General features: G+C 48.5%; 1 protein-coding gene across 1 annotated transcript in view; it reads right to left on the minus strand.

Moving 5' to 3' along the window:
- Positions 1 to 3,404, minus strand: part of PNOC (prepronociceptin) — a 46,005-nt gene extending 42,601 nt beyond the window's left edge. Inside the window, exon 1 of the mRNA XM_081188848.1 lies at positions 3,238 to 3,404. The gene's annotated coding sequence lies outside the window, so the exon portion shown is untranslated. The remainder of the gene's footprint in view (positions 1 to 3,237) is intronic.
- Between the last annotated feature and the right edge of the window lie 8,903 nt (positions 3,405 to 12,307).

A 12,307-nucleotide genomic window follows, 5' to 3' on the forward strand; every position in this document is an offset into this window, starting at 1 on the left:
TTTGAATTCTGGTGCTGGAGGAGACTCTGGAGAGTCCCATAGACTGCAAGAAGATCAAACCTCTCCATTCTGAAGGAAATCAGCCCTGAGTGCTCACTGGAAGGACAGATCCTGAAGCTGAGGCTCCAAGACTTTGGCCACATGGTGAGAAGAGAAGACTCCCTGGAAAAGACCCTGATGTTGGGAAAGATGGAGGGCACAAGGAGAAGGGGACGACAGAGGACGCGATGGTGGGACAGTGTTCTCGAAGCTACCAGCATGAGTTTGACCCAACTGCAGGAGGCAGTGGAAGACAGAAGTGCCTGGCGTGCTCTGGTCCAGGGGGTCACAAAGAGTCGGACACGACTAAATGACTAAACAACAACAAACACCTGCTGCTGGAGACCACAAGTGGGAGAGTCCCATTACACTCCATTCCTGTTTGTGGGCTTCCCAGATAACCCAAGGAGATGCTGGATCAGCACCTTCCAGCCAAATGCCTCTATTGGGAAACCCTCAAACAGGCTCGGAACAATTCTCCCCTCCTGTGGTTTCCAGGAACTGGGATTCAGAAGTGCCGCTGCCTCTAACTGTGGTCTGAGCAAACACACCTTCTCTGACGGAAGGGTTAAGGATGTGGGCATCTCTTGCCCAGCTGTAGCCAGGTTGTGTGATTTTAGCGATGGGAGAGAGGCGGAAGGCAGGTCAGAGACCGGTGCGCTTGGGAGCCAAGTCTCTGTGCTTCCAATGGGAATCGGTTCCCAGTAAAACTGCATCTTTAGCGAAGGTTTCCTAAACCTAAAATTGCCCATCAAATGCATATATATGTGTTTGTCTTCCTTTCTTTTTTTTGATGATCCAAAACATTGCAAAGATTTTGCTTTCTGCTGTCAACACCAGGTTAACTAGCAGATAAAGCATGTGGTGGACACGAAGGTCTTGGGAGAAAAGCAATGACAAACCTAGACAGCATCTTAAAAAGCAGAGACATCACCTTGCCAACAAAGGTCCGTATAGTTAAAGCTATGGTTTTCCCAGTAGTGATGTATGGAAGTGAGAGCTGGACCATAAAGAAGGGTGATGGCCAAAGAAGTGTTGGTTTTGAATTCTGGTGCTGGAGGAGACTCTTGAGAGTCCCATGGACTGCAAGAAGATCAAACCTCTCCATTCTGAAGGAAATCTGCCCTGAGTGCTCACTGGAAGGACAGATCCTGAAGCTGAGGCTCCAAGACTTTGGCCACCTCATGAGAAGAGAAGACTCCCTGGAAAAGACCCTGATGTTGGGAAAGATGGAGGGGACAAGGAGAAGGGGACGACAGAGGACGAGATGGTTGGACAGTGTTCTTGAAGCTTTGACCAAACTGCGGCAGGCAGTGGAAGACAGGAGTGCCTGGCGTGCTCTTGTCCAGGGGGTCACGAAGAGTTGGACACGACTAAACAACAACGGACACGAACGATGGTGTTTCCTGCTTGGCAGGGGGTTGGACTCGATGGCCCTTGTGGTCTATTCCAACTCTATGATTCTATGATCTATGAGAAGCCTGGGAACAGGCAACCGCTGACCAGCAGTGTTCCTTAGAGGATACAGTTAAACCCTCCTTGCGTTTCACCCCCCTCCTCTCTCTTACGGAATTAGCAATTAGCTTTCCTGCATGTCAGAGAACCGGCGCGAAATGTCAACACATCTAGTGGGAAGCAGGTGCCGCCGATTTAACTGAGATACTCGTAATGGGAATGCACATTAACCTCTTTCAAAAAACAAAACAAAACCCAGAGCAAACTGTAATCATGGGCGCGCTGCATTTCATCATGAGGGCATCTGGTAGTTTGATAGTATTTTAATGCAGTTCTGAGATAGGAGAGGCGCGCTCCTTTGTCAACGTGGCAGGCGCACCACATTCTGTCCATAGACCTACCTGCCTATTCTTTGCAACAACTGCCCCCCCCCCCAAAAAAAACCCCTCACAGTGGAGCTGCATTTGCTACAGATCTCCCTGGTCTATCGGATGCCTGCTGAGGCGCGAGTGGCGCAATGTGCATCCTATCGTAAAATTGACTATAATCGGCTGAATTATACGGTGCGGAGAAAGCGGCAGACAAAGACTCCAAAATTCAGCAGCAGAAATGCGAACCCGGAGAGGCTGCCGAGCAGAAGGGGAAGAAGTTTGTTCTGGGGGTTCAAATTTGTCCTCGGAACACAGCTTAGAACATTTCTCTCTGTGTGTGGCCCCAAAAAGCATTGTTCTTCCAACAGTCGCTTCTGGGAATAAAGCTTTAAGATAAAGTTCCAAAGTTTTTCAGGGCTTTTTAAAAAAAATCCTTTTTCTTTTTGTTCAGAAATGGAGTTTTAAAATACCTACTGTGGGGGTTCTGGAAGACCGAGCGTGGAATCCTATGTATGGCTACTCGGAAGTAAGTCCTGCGCCCTTCACCGCAGCTTGCTCCCAGGTAAGCGCGCATAGAACTGAAGCCTAAAGGAACTTGGATTCTAAGTTGGAGAGATTTCCATAGGAAATGCGCAGTTGTCTATGAAGGGATTATTCCCTTTGCAAGACAATAGGTGCAGGGAGAGCAGAAAAATTGAGAGCACGGTGTGTGCTCTTTGATCCCAAGGGACAGGTCTCCTGCTAACGAAATAGTTCTAAAACAAACCTTGTCAGAGCTGGCTGTAGAGAAATACCCACAGGAAGGAAAAGGGGGGAAAGCAAACATTGCGACAAATATTTTCTTTCTATCTTTTTTTTAAAAAAAGCAATATATGCATTATTTGCAAAATGCCACCTTGTTCTGGCTAATACATTTCAATACATAGAGGAATTTCCGCCCGCCCTTCTCTCTCAAATTGGGTGATTTTTTCTGTGTCCTCCACCACCCAAAAGCGTTTTTTCTTTAAAAGGGAACAAAAAGTAGCTAGTTTATCAAAAGACAAATCCTCCTTCAAGGAACCCGGTTCCAAACAATCCCTGTTCAAAGAGAAGGCGTGCTTTTGGTCCTCTCTGCTGGCGGACCAAAAACAAATGTTTCAGCGGCTGATCTCCTTGAAGGAGAGGTTAAGGCGGAGAAGGAGGTTCGCCACCGGAGAACCATAAAGCCCCCCCTCCCTCCCCAGTTCCGACCCCCCCCCCCAGGTCCTTCCCACCCCAAGCCTGCCAGTTCCAAAGCTCTGGGTTGGTTTCGAGAGCATGCAAAACCAGGAACTCACAAGCCCCGCCAAGACAAAGAGGAGAGGCTGGCAAATCACAGCTAGCAGACGCCTACCTGCCCGGGTGTGATGCCTGGGTTGCACTGTTCCGTCTGATGTTCGAGCCTTGCACTGTGTTCTCTGCCGGAGTGGCCCCCTCTATATGTACACGCAGGCACACACACACACACACACACACAAACCTTGCCAGCCCATTAACATGTGGATCGGTGAGTCCAACCCTCTGAAGGAGCCACCTGACTTGATCCACTGGCTTAGCAGCTGCCCACCCCTCGGCACCCACCAGAGAAACCTTCCCAGAAAGTGTTTGTCACACTCCAGGAAGCTGGAACGATGGCACGGGGGCATCACCGGCAGCCCTAAAAGTGAGGCTTCCGATGGGCTCGGGCTTCTCTGGCTCTGAGATGCTGCTTGCTCAGGCATCGCTGGTGAGGTTCCCTGGGAGTCCTGTGCTTCCAGACCTCACCGGGCGCTGCCTTGTGGCGGCTCTGGTTATTTGCCCATTGGGGCCAGAGTTGCCTACTCAGGCTGGCAGTAGCTGTGGGAGGAGGGCTGCAGAGGAGGGTCCCAGAGTCAATTCTGGTGTCTCCAGGTAGGGCTGCGAGAGACTCCCCGACTGAAATCCTGGACAGCTGCTGCCGGTTGGTGCAGACAATACCATGCAGATGGGCAAATAGTCTGATGCAGTCAATGGAAGCTTCTTCTGTCCCTCTCTCCAGCATCTGAGGCACCCACTGCCCTCCATCGCCTGCTTCCTGAGCCTTCTGACTGGGAGACACTAAGCACAGGAAGCTGGAGGCTTCTGCATTCAAAGCATAGGTTCTGCCACTTAGCTCCTGTCCCCCACCTAAGAGCCAACAGGGTGGAGTGGTTAGGGGTGTGCGGGTGGGAAGCCCTGAGTTCAAATCCCACGGCTGCCACCAATTTATAATGTGGACTCAGACAAGATTCTGTGACTCAGTGCTCCCCATATGTCATAAAGCAAAGGGGTGTGTGTGGGGGGGGGGGAACCTGTGGCTCTCCACGTGCCTTTGGGCTCCACCTCCCATCAGCATGGCAAATGGTCAGGGATTATGGGTGTTATAGTCCTGAAATATCTGGGGACCCACAGCTGCCCGATGCCAGCAATAAAGGTCTTGAGGTCCTTCTTGAGGCCTTGCCATAGCCACCTGTTTGGCCACTGTGAGAATGGGCTACTGGACTAGATGGGCCACTGGCCTGATCCAGCTGCCAAGACTCTTTTGTTCCAGCGGCCCCAATCCCAGGAAGTGGCTTTGACTGGCCGGCTAAACCTGGTGAGTTTTGGACTTCTCCTGCTTGTGAAGACAGGCTCAGCAGATGAACAAATGAGACCAAGAGTGGGTCCAATTATGATTATGATTATTAATTTATTATTTATACCCCGCCCACACCGGGCGGCTTCCAACAAACTATCTGTGGGAATGTCCAGGGATGCAGGAGAGGATATATCGTTTGATTATAGCCTTTCCAACTTGTATAAACAAGTTCACAATTTAGCAGAGTAACATTCCCCTTTTAAAACTTGCAGCGGAGGCGTTAGCTCAGGATCGCTAAAGCCTCTATAATAACTGTTCTGGTATTTCCCCCTTATTCCCTCATAAAAGATAAGACACGACACAGTCTTCTATAAAAGTATAAAAAGAGTTTACTCACTCACATTCTGTTCACAATTGGATCCCAGAAGGCAGACTTAGCTTAGAAAAGTAACATACACCTGGAAACTACCTCATAAGGAGACAGTCCCTTTGTCCTCTCTTGGTTGGAGGCCAACAGGGCATCTTTGGCTAAGCAGATGTTGCTTCTTTGATGCATGTTGTCAAAGAGAGGGAGATGGCTGTCCTGCCCTGTGCTTTTGTCGTTACCTGCACAGGTGAGGCCACACCCACCTCTAGTCCCATGCAGAGGAAGTCTGTCCCAGCCGAGAAGGACACAGGAAGTTTACCTTCTGGCTAGACAAACATTCCTCCCCATGTGTAAACATGTTCACTCTAGGAATGTTGTACTTGACTGCTCTTGTGTTTCACATCCCACAATATTAAAATACAGTAATGCATCAAACATTAAAAGCTTCCCTAAATAGGGCTGCCTTCAGATATCTAAAAGTCTGGTAGTTGTTTATTTCCTTGACATCTGATGGGAGGCCGTTTCACAGGGCGGGTGCCACCACTGAGAAGGCCCTCTGCCAGGTTCCCTGTAACTTGGCTTCTCGCAGGGAGGGAACCACCAGAAGCCCTCAGAGCTGGACCTCAGTGTCTGGGTAGAACGATGGGGATGGAGACGCTTCTTCAGATATCCACTCAAGAAACTGATCAAGAAGTTGGTTAGAATCATAGAATCATAGAATCATAGAATCATAGAGTTGGAAGAGACCACAAGGGGCATCGAGTCCAACCCCCTGCCAAGCAGGAAACACCATCAGAGCACTCCTGACATATGGTTGTCAAGCCTCTGCTTAAAGACCTCCAAAGAAGGAGACTCCACCACACTCCTTGGCAGCAAATGCGTGAGGGGCAGGTGGGGCTCATCAACCTGGGAAGGAAGCCCATCTAGGAGTAGGAAAACTCTGATCCTGAACCTCCACCCCCTTGCTGGATATCTTCAGGAGAAGAAAAGGCTCAGGAGGAAACTCTACGCAAATCCAGAGTGGAGTCCCTAAGGTGGTTGGGTGGCACCTTGTACGCCTCCTTCCGGCAACTCCTGCAGCCAAACTGGTGCCAAATGCCCTGCTCTCTTTCCTTTGGACCACGTCAGCGAGGCCAAGAGGGGGGTCTTGTCGTCTGGGCAGCCCGGGACCTCCAGTTACAGTGCCCAGGCTTGCGCCCCAGAGAGGTCACTTTGGTTCTGCTGGCACAGCAGTTTGACTTCACCCCTGGAGGCACACTCCATTGCCTCCCAAGTCAAACAGGTGCCAACAACTGTTAAAAGGTTTGGAAAAGGGCAACTAAGATTACCAAGGAGATGGAAAGACTCTGCTATGAGGAAAAGGTTCAGAATTTGAGAAATAGGAGGTGACATGGAAGAAGTTAATACATTATTCCTGGCATGGCGCAACTTGCAGGCCCTGACAGAGGGGGGCCCTATGGGCCACTTGGCCTGGGCCTCCGATTCCAAAGGGGGCCTCGGTCAGCATACAGTGGTACCTCGGGTTAAGTACTTAATTAGTTCTGGAGGTCCGTTCTTAACCTGAAGCACCACTTTAGCTAATGGGGCCTGCTGCTGCCGCCGCGCTGCCGGAGCACAATTTCTGTTCTCATCCTGAAGCAAAGTTCTTAACCCGAGGTAATATTTCTGGGTTACCGGAGTCTGTAACCTGAAGCGTATGTAACCCGAGGTACCACTGTATTCACAATCGCTAGGAAAGCATTTTTAAATGTAAATACTTAAAACAATCCTTTTCCCTATGTGTTTTTAAAAAGCACTATTGTACAGCTATCCAGTAGTGATGTATGGAAGTGAGAGCTGGACCATAAAGAAGGCTGATCGCCGAAGAATTGATGCTTTTGAATTCTGGTGCTGGAGGAGACTCTTGAGAGTCCCATGGACTGCAAGAAGACCAAACCTCTCCATTGTGAAGGAAATCAGCCCTGAGTGCTCACTGGAAGGACAGATCCTGAAGCTGAGGCTCCAAGACTTTGTCCGCCTCAGGAGAAGAGAAGACTCCCTGATAAAGACCCTGATGTTGGGTCAAGATGGAGGGCACAAGGAGAAGGGGACGACAGAGGACGAGATGGTGGGACAGTGTTCTCGAAGCTACCAGCATGAGCTTGACCAAACTGCGGGAGGCAGTGGAGGACAGGAGTGCCTGGCGTGCTCTGGTCCAGGGGGCCACGAAGAGTCGGACACGACTAAATGACTAAACAACAACAATTGTATATTTATATTTTCCATTTTGTCTTTATATGCAGATACGGTTCAAGCCTGTGGGCCTGACAAGATGTCTCGGGAAGTGTGCTGTCTCCCTGGGGCTAAGATCCAAGATGTAACTGAACGACTGCAAGGAATCATAAAACCCACTGACAAATACCCCTTCCTCTTGGTTCATGTGGGAACCAATGACACTGCAAGCAATAGCCTCCAGAAGATCAAAAGAGACTACGAGGCTCTCGGCAGGAAATTGAAGCAACTAAATGCACAAATTGTCATCTCGTCTGTCCTCCCAGTTGAACGACGTGGCCCAGGGAGAGAGGGGAAAATAGTGGAAGTGAACAGCTGGCTTCGCAAATGGTGTAAACAGGAACGGTTTGGATTCTTAGATCACGGACTGCAGTTTCTTGAAGATGGACTTCTGGCAAGTGATGGGCTGCACCTCACAACGGTTGGGAGGAATGTTTTTGCCAAAAATCTCAGAAACCTCATCAGGAGGGCTTTAAACTGACTAATGTGGGGGAGGGAGACAGTGCTCCTGAAGGTAGGAGTCTATCAATTAATGAAGATGATCATCCAAATGTCATAGACCAAATGGAGCAAACAGCACGCGGACCTAGTGGTGGGAGGAAAAAATCCTTAAATAAGAGACACAGGGGAATGATTAATGGACTTCAATGTCTGTACACTAATGCGCAAAGCATGGGAAATAAACAAGATGAGCTTGAGCTCTTGGTACAGCAAACTAAATATGACATAATAGGCATCACTGAAACCTGGTGGGATAAGTCCCACGATTGGAATGTAATAATGGGGGGATACAATCTATTTCAGAGAAACAGACCAGACAAGAAAGGAGGAGGAGTGGCGTTATATGTCAGGGATGTGTATACCTGTGAAGAGATCCAAGATTTAGAACCTCAAAGCCAATGTGAGAGCATTTGGGTCAAAATTAAGGGAGAGAAGAATAACAGAGACCTCATTGTGGGAGTTTACTATAGATCCCCAAGCCAAACGGAGGACATAGATGATGCCTTCCTGGAACAGATGGCCAAGCATGCAAAAGGAAGGGAGATAGTAGTAATGGGGGACTTCAATTACCCGGATATTTGTTGGACGTCAAACTCAGCCAAGAGCATAAGGTCAAACAGATTCCTCACTGGCCTTGCAGACAACTTCATTGTCCAGAAAGTGAGAGAAGCAACAAGAGGAACAGCCATTTTAGATCTGGTCCTAACCAATGTTGATGACCTGGTTAGTGGGGTAGAAGTGGAAGGATCATTAGGCGCGAGTGATCATGCTCTTCTGAAGTTTACTATACAGCGGAAAGGAGCAGCCAAGCATACTAGGACTCAATTTCTTGACTTTAAGAAAGCCGACTTCATAAAACTTAGGGAAGTGCTGGGTGAGATCCCATGGACAGCAATACTAAAAGGAAAGGGAGTTCATGATGGCTGGGAGTTTGTTAAGAGGGAGATAGTAAAAGCACAACGTCAGGCAATACCAATGAGACGGAAACATGGAAGGTGCCTAAAGAAGCCAGGGTGGCTATCTAAAGAACTTTTAACTGAATTAAGATTAAAAAAGGATGTGTACAAAAAATGGAAAAGGGGGGAAACCACCAAAGAGGAATTCAAACAAATAGCCAGCACGTGTAGACACAAAGTCAGAAAAGCTAAAGCTCAGAATGAACTCAGGCTTGCTAGAGAGGTTAAAAGCAACAAAAAAGGCTTTTATGGGTATGTTCGTAGCAAAAGGAAGAACAAAGAAACAGTGGGGTCACTCAGAGGAGAAGATGGTGAAATGCAAACAGGGGACACAGAAAGGGCTGAACTCCTCAATGCCTTCTTTGCCTCAGTCTTCTCCGATAAAGAAAACAATGCCCGACCTGAAGAATTTGGAGCAAATGATTCAGCAAAGGAAACACAGCCCAGAATAACTAAGGAGACAGTACAAGAATATTTGGCTAGTTTAGATGTATTCAAGTCTCCAGGGCCAGATGAACTGCATCCAAGAGTATTAAAAGAACTGGCAGATGTGATCTCAGAACCACTGGCAGTCATCTTCGAGAAATCCTGGAGAACAGGCGAAGTCCCGGCAGACTGGAGGAGGGCAAATGTTGTCCCTATTTTCAAAAAGGGGAAAAGAGAGGACCCAAATAATTACCGCCCAGTCAGTCTGACATCAATAGCAGGGAAGATTCTGGAGCAGATCATTAAGCAAACAGTCTGTGAGCACCTAGAAAGGAATGCTGTGATCACCAATAGTCAGCATGGATTTCTGAAAAATAAGTCATGTCAGACTAACCTGATCTCATTTTTTGACAGAATTACAAGCCTGGTAGATGAAGGGAACTCAGTGGATATAGCCTACCTTGATTTCAGTAAGGCATTTGACAAGGTGCCCCATGATATTCTTGTAAAGAAGCTGGTAAAATGCGGTCTTGACTCTGCTACCACTCAGTGGATTTGTAACTGGCTGACTGACCGAACCCAAAGGGTGCTCATCAATGGTTCCTCTTCATCCTGGAGAAGAGTGACTAGTGGGGTGCCACAGGGTTCTGTCTTGGGCCCGGTCTTATTCAACATCTTTATCAACGACTTGGATGATGGACTCAAGGGCATCCTGATCAAATTTGCAGATGACACCAAACTGGGAGGGGTGGCTAACACCCCAGAGGACAGGATCACACTTCAAAACGACCTTGACAGATTAGAGAACTGGGCAAAAACAAACAAAATGAATTTTAACAGGGAGAAATGTAAAGTATTGCACTTGGGCAAAAAAAATGAGAGGCACAAATACAAGATGGGTGACACCTGGCTTGAGAGCAGTACATGTGAAAAGGATCTAGGAGTCTTGGTTGACCACAAACTTGACATGAGCCAACAGTGTGACGCGGCAGCTAAAAAAGCCAATGCAATTCTGGGCTGCATCAATAGGAGTATAGCATCTAGATCAAGGGAAGTAATAGTGCCACTGTATTCTGCTCTGGTCAGACCACACCTGGAGTACTGTGTCCAGTTCTGGGCACCACAATTCAAGAAGGACACTGACAAACTGGAACGTGTCCAGAGGAGGGCAACCAAAATGGTCAAAGGCCTGGAAACGATGCCTTATGAGGAACGGCTAAGGGAGCTGGGCATGTTTAGCCTGGAGAAGAGAAGGTTAAGGGGTGATATGATAGCCATGTTCAAATATATAAAAGGATGTCACATAGAGGAGGGAGAAAGGTTGTTTTCTGCTGCTCCAGAGAAGCGGACATGGAGCAATGGATCCAAACTACAAGAAAGAAGATTCCACCTAAACATTAGGAAGAACTTCCTGACAGTAAGAGCTGTTCGACAGTGGAATTTGCTGCCAAGGAGTGTGGTGGAGTCTCCTACTTTGGAGGTCTTTAAGCAGAGGCTTGACAACCATATGTCAGGAGTGCTCTGATGGTGTTTCCTGCTTGGCAGGGGGTTGGACTCGATGGCCCTTGTGGTCTCTTCCAACTCTATGATTCTATGATTTGTCTGCATAACTTTTGTGAAAATTATTTATATATTTACTTATTTATAAGTCTTATCCCCAGGGTTAAAAAAAGGGGGGGGGGGAGGCCACATTATCTACCTGGCCCTGGCCTCTGCCTGGCTCTGGAAGGCCCTGGGTGCAAGTGGACACAGAGAGGTTTTTCTCCAACTTCCATAAAACTAAAACTTGTGGAGCTCCAACGAAGCTGAGTGTTGGAAGATTCAGAACAGATAAACGAAAATCCTTCCTTATGGAAAGCATAGTTAAACTGTGGAACTCTCTCCCACTGGAAGCAGCAACATCCACCGCTTTCTCCATCCCCCCCTTGTTGTCTCTCCCTTGCCGAAAGAGGAAGAGGTGGCGCCATGCAGATGCCTAAAGGATGAAATGGGATTTGTTGTTGTTTAGTCGTTTAGTGGTGTCCACCTCTTCGTGGCCCCCTGGACCAGAGCACGCCAGGCATTCCTGTCTTCCACTGCCTCCCATAGTTTGGTCAAACTCATGCTGGTAGCTTCGAGGACACTGTCCCACCATCTCATCCTCTGTCGTCCCCTTCTCCTTGTGCCCTCCATCTTTCCCAACACTGTCCCACCATCTCGTCCTCTGCCCTCCCCTTCTCCTTGTGCCCTCCAACTTTCCCAACATCAGGGTCTTTTCCAGAGAGTCTTCTCTTCTCCTGAGATGGCCAAAGTCTTGGAGCCTCAGCTTCAGGATCCGTCCTTCCAGTGAGCACTCAGGGCTGGTTTCCTTCAGAATGGAGAGGTTTGATCTTCTTGCAGTCCATGGGACTCTCAAGAGTCTCCTCCAGCACCAGAATTCAAAAGCATCCATTCTTCGGTGATCAGCCTTCTTTATGGTCCAGCTCTCACTTCCATACATCACTACTGGGAAAACCAGAGCTTTAACTATACGGACCTTTGTCGGCAAGGTGATGTCTCGACTTTTTAGGATGCTGTCTAGTTTTGTCATTGCTTTTCTCCCAAGAAGCAGGCGTCTTTTAATTTCGTGGCTGCTGTCACCATCTGCAATGGTGGGATTAGGCGTGTCTTTATTTATTTCCACCCAGCAATTTACAAAATCTGCACCGTGAGCGGTGATCAGGTTAAGAGCCGGGCACCAGGAACCTTTGACCCCTCTGGATGCTACGGTTCCCAGCACCCCTGCCCATTGGCCATGCTTGCTGGGGCTGATGGGAGCTGTAGTTCAGCACCACCCCGTGGGCCAAATGTTCCCCACTCTGTGGCTTATAGAGAGACAAAGGCAACCCCTCAGGAACATGAGCAGGACATTGCAAGACCTGGATCCTGGATCCGGACCGCCGCAGCGCCTGGTTCACCAAAGGAGAAATGACCACTGGAAGGAGTGCAGAGAGAATAAATGCTGTGGTGCATGTGTAGCAGCACAACCAGACGTCTTCTTCTGCCCTCGCTGCAACAAAACATGTCTCTCCCGCCTCGGTCTCTACAGCCACAGCAGGCGCTGTAAGCTTCCAACAGTTTGACTTCACCCCTGAATGCGCACTCCTCCATTGTCTCCCAAGACAGACAGGTGCCAACCAACCAATTCTGGCCGGGGGCAACTGAAGCCATTAGTAGCCCCCAAGAGAGAGATGGGTCACAACAGAAGGTCACTGTCATCAATGGTCACTTTGGTGCTGAGACTTGTTTTTAATGTGGATGGTTGTTGGTTGGTTTTTTTTGAATTTTTTTTAATTAATTTTGTTTATAA

This window comes from Podarcis bocagei (genome assembly GCF_964188305.1).
Source record: "Podarcis bocagei genome assembly, chromosome: 3".
Classification (NCBI taxonomy): Eukaryota; Metazoa; Chordata; class Lepidosauria; order Squamata; family Lacertidae; genus Podarcis; species Podarcis bocagei.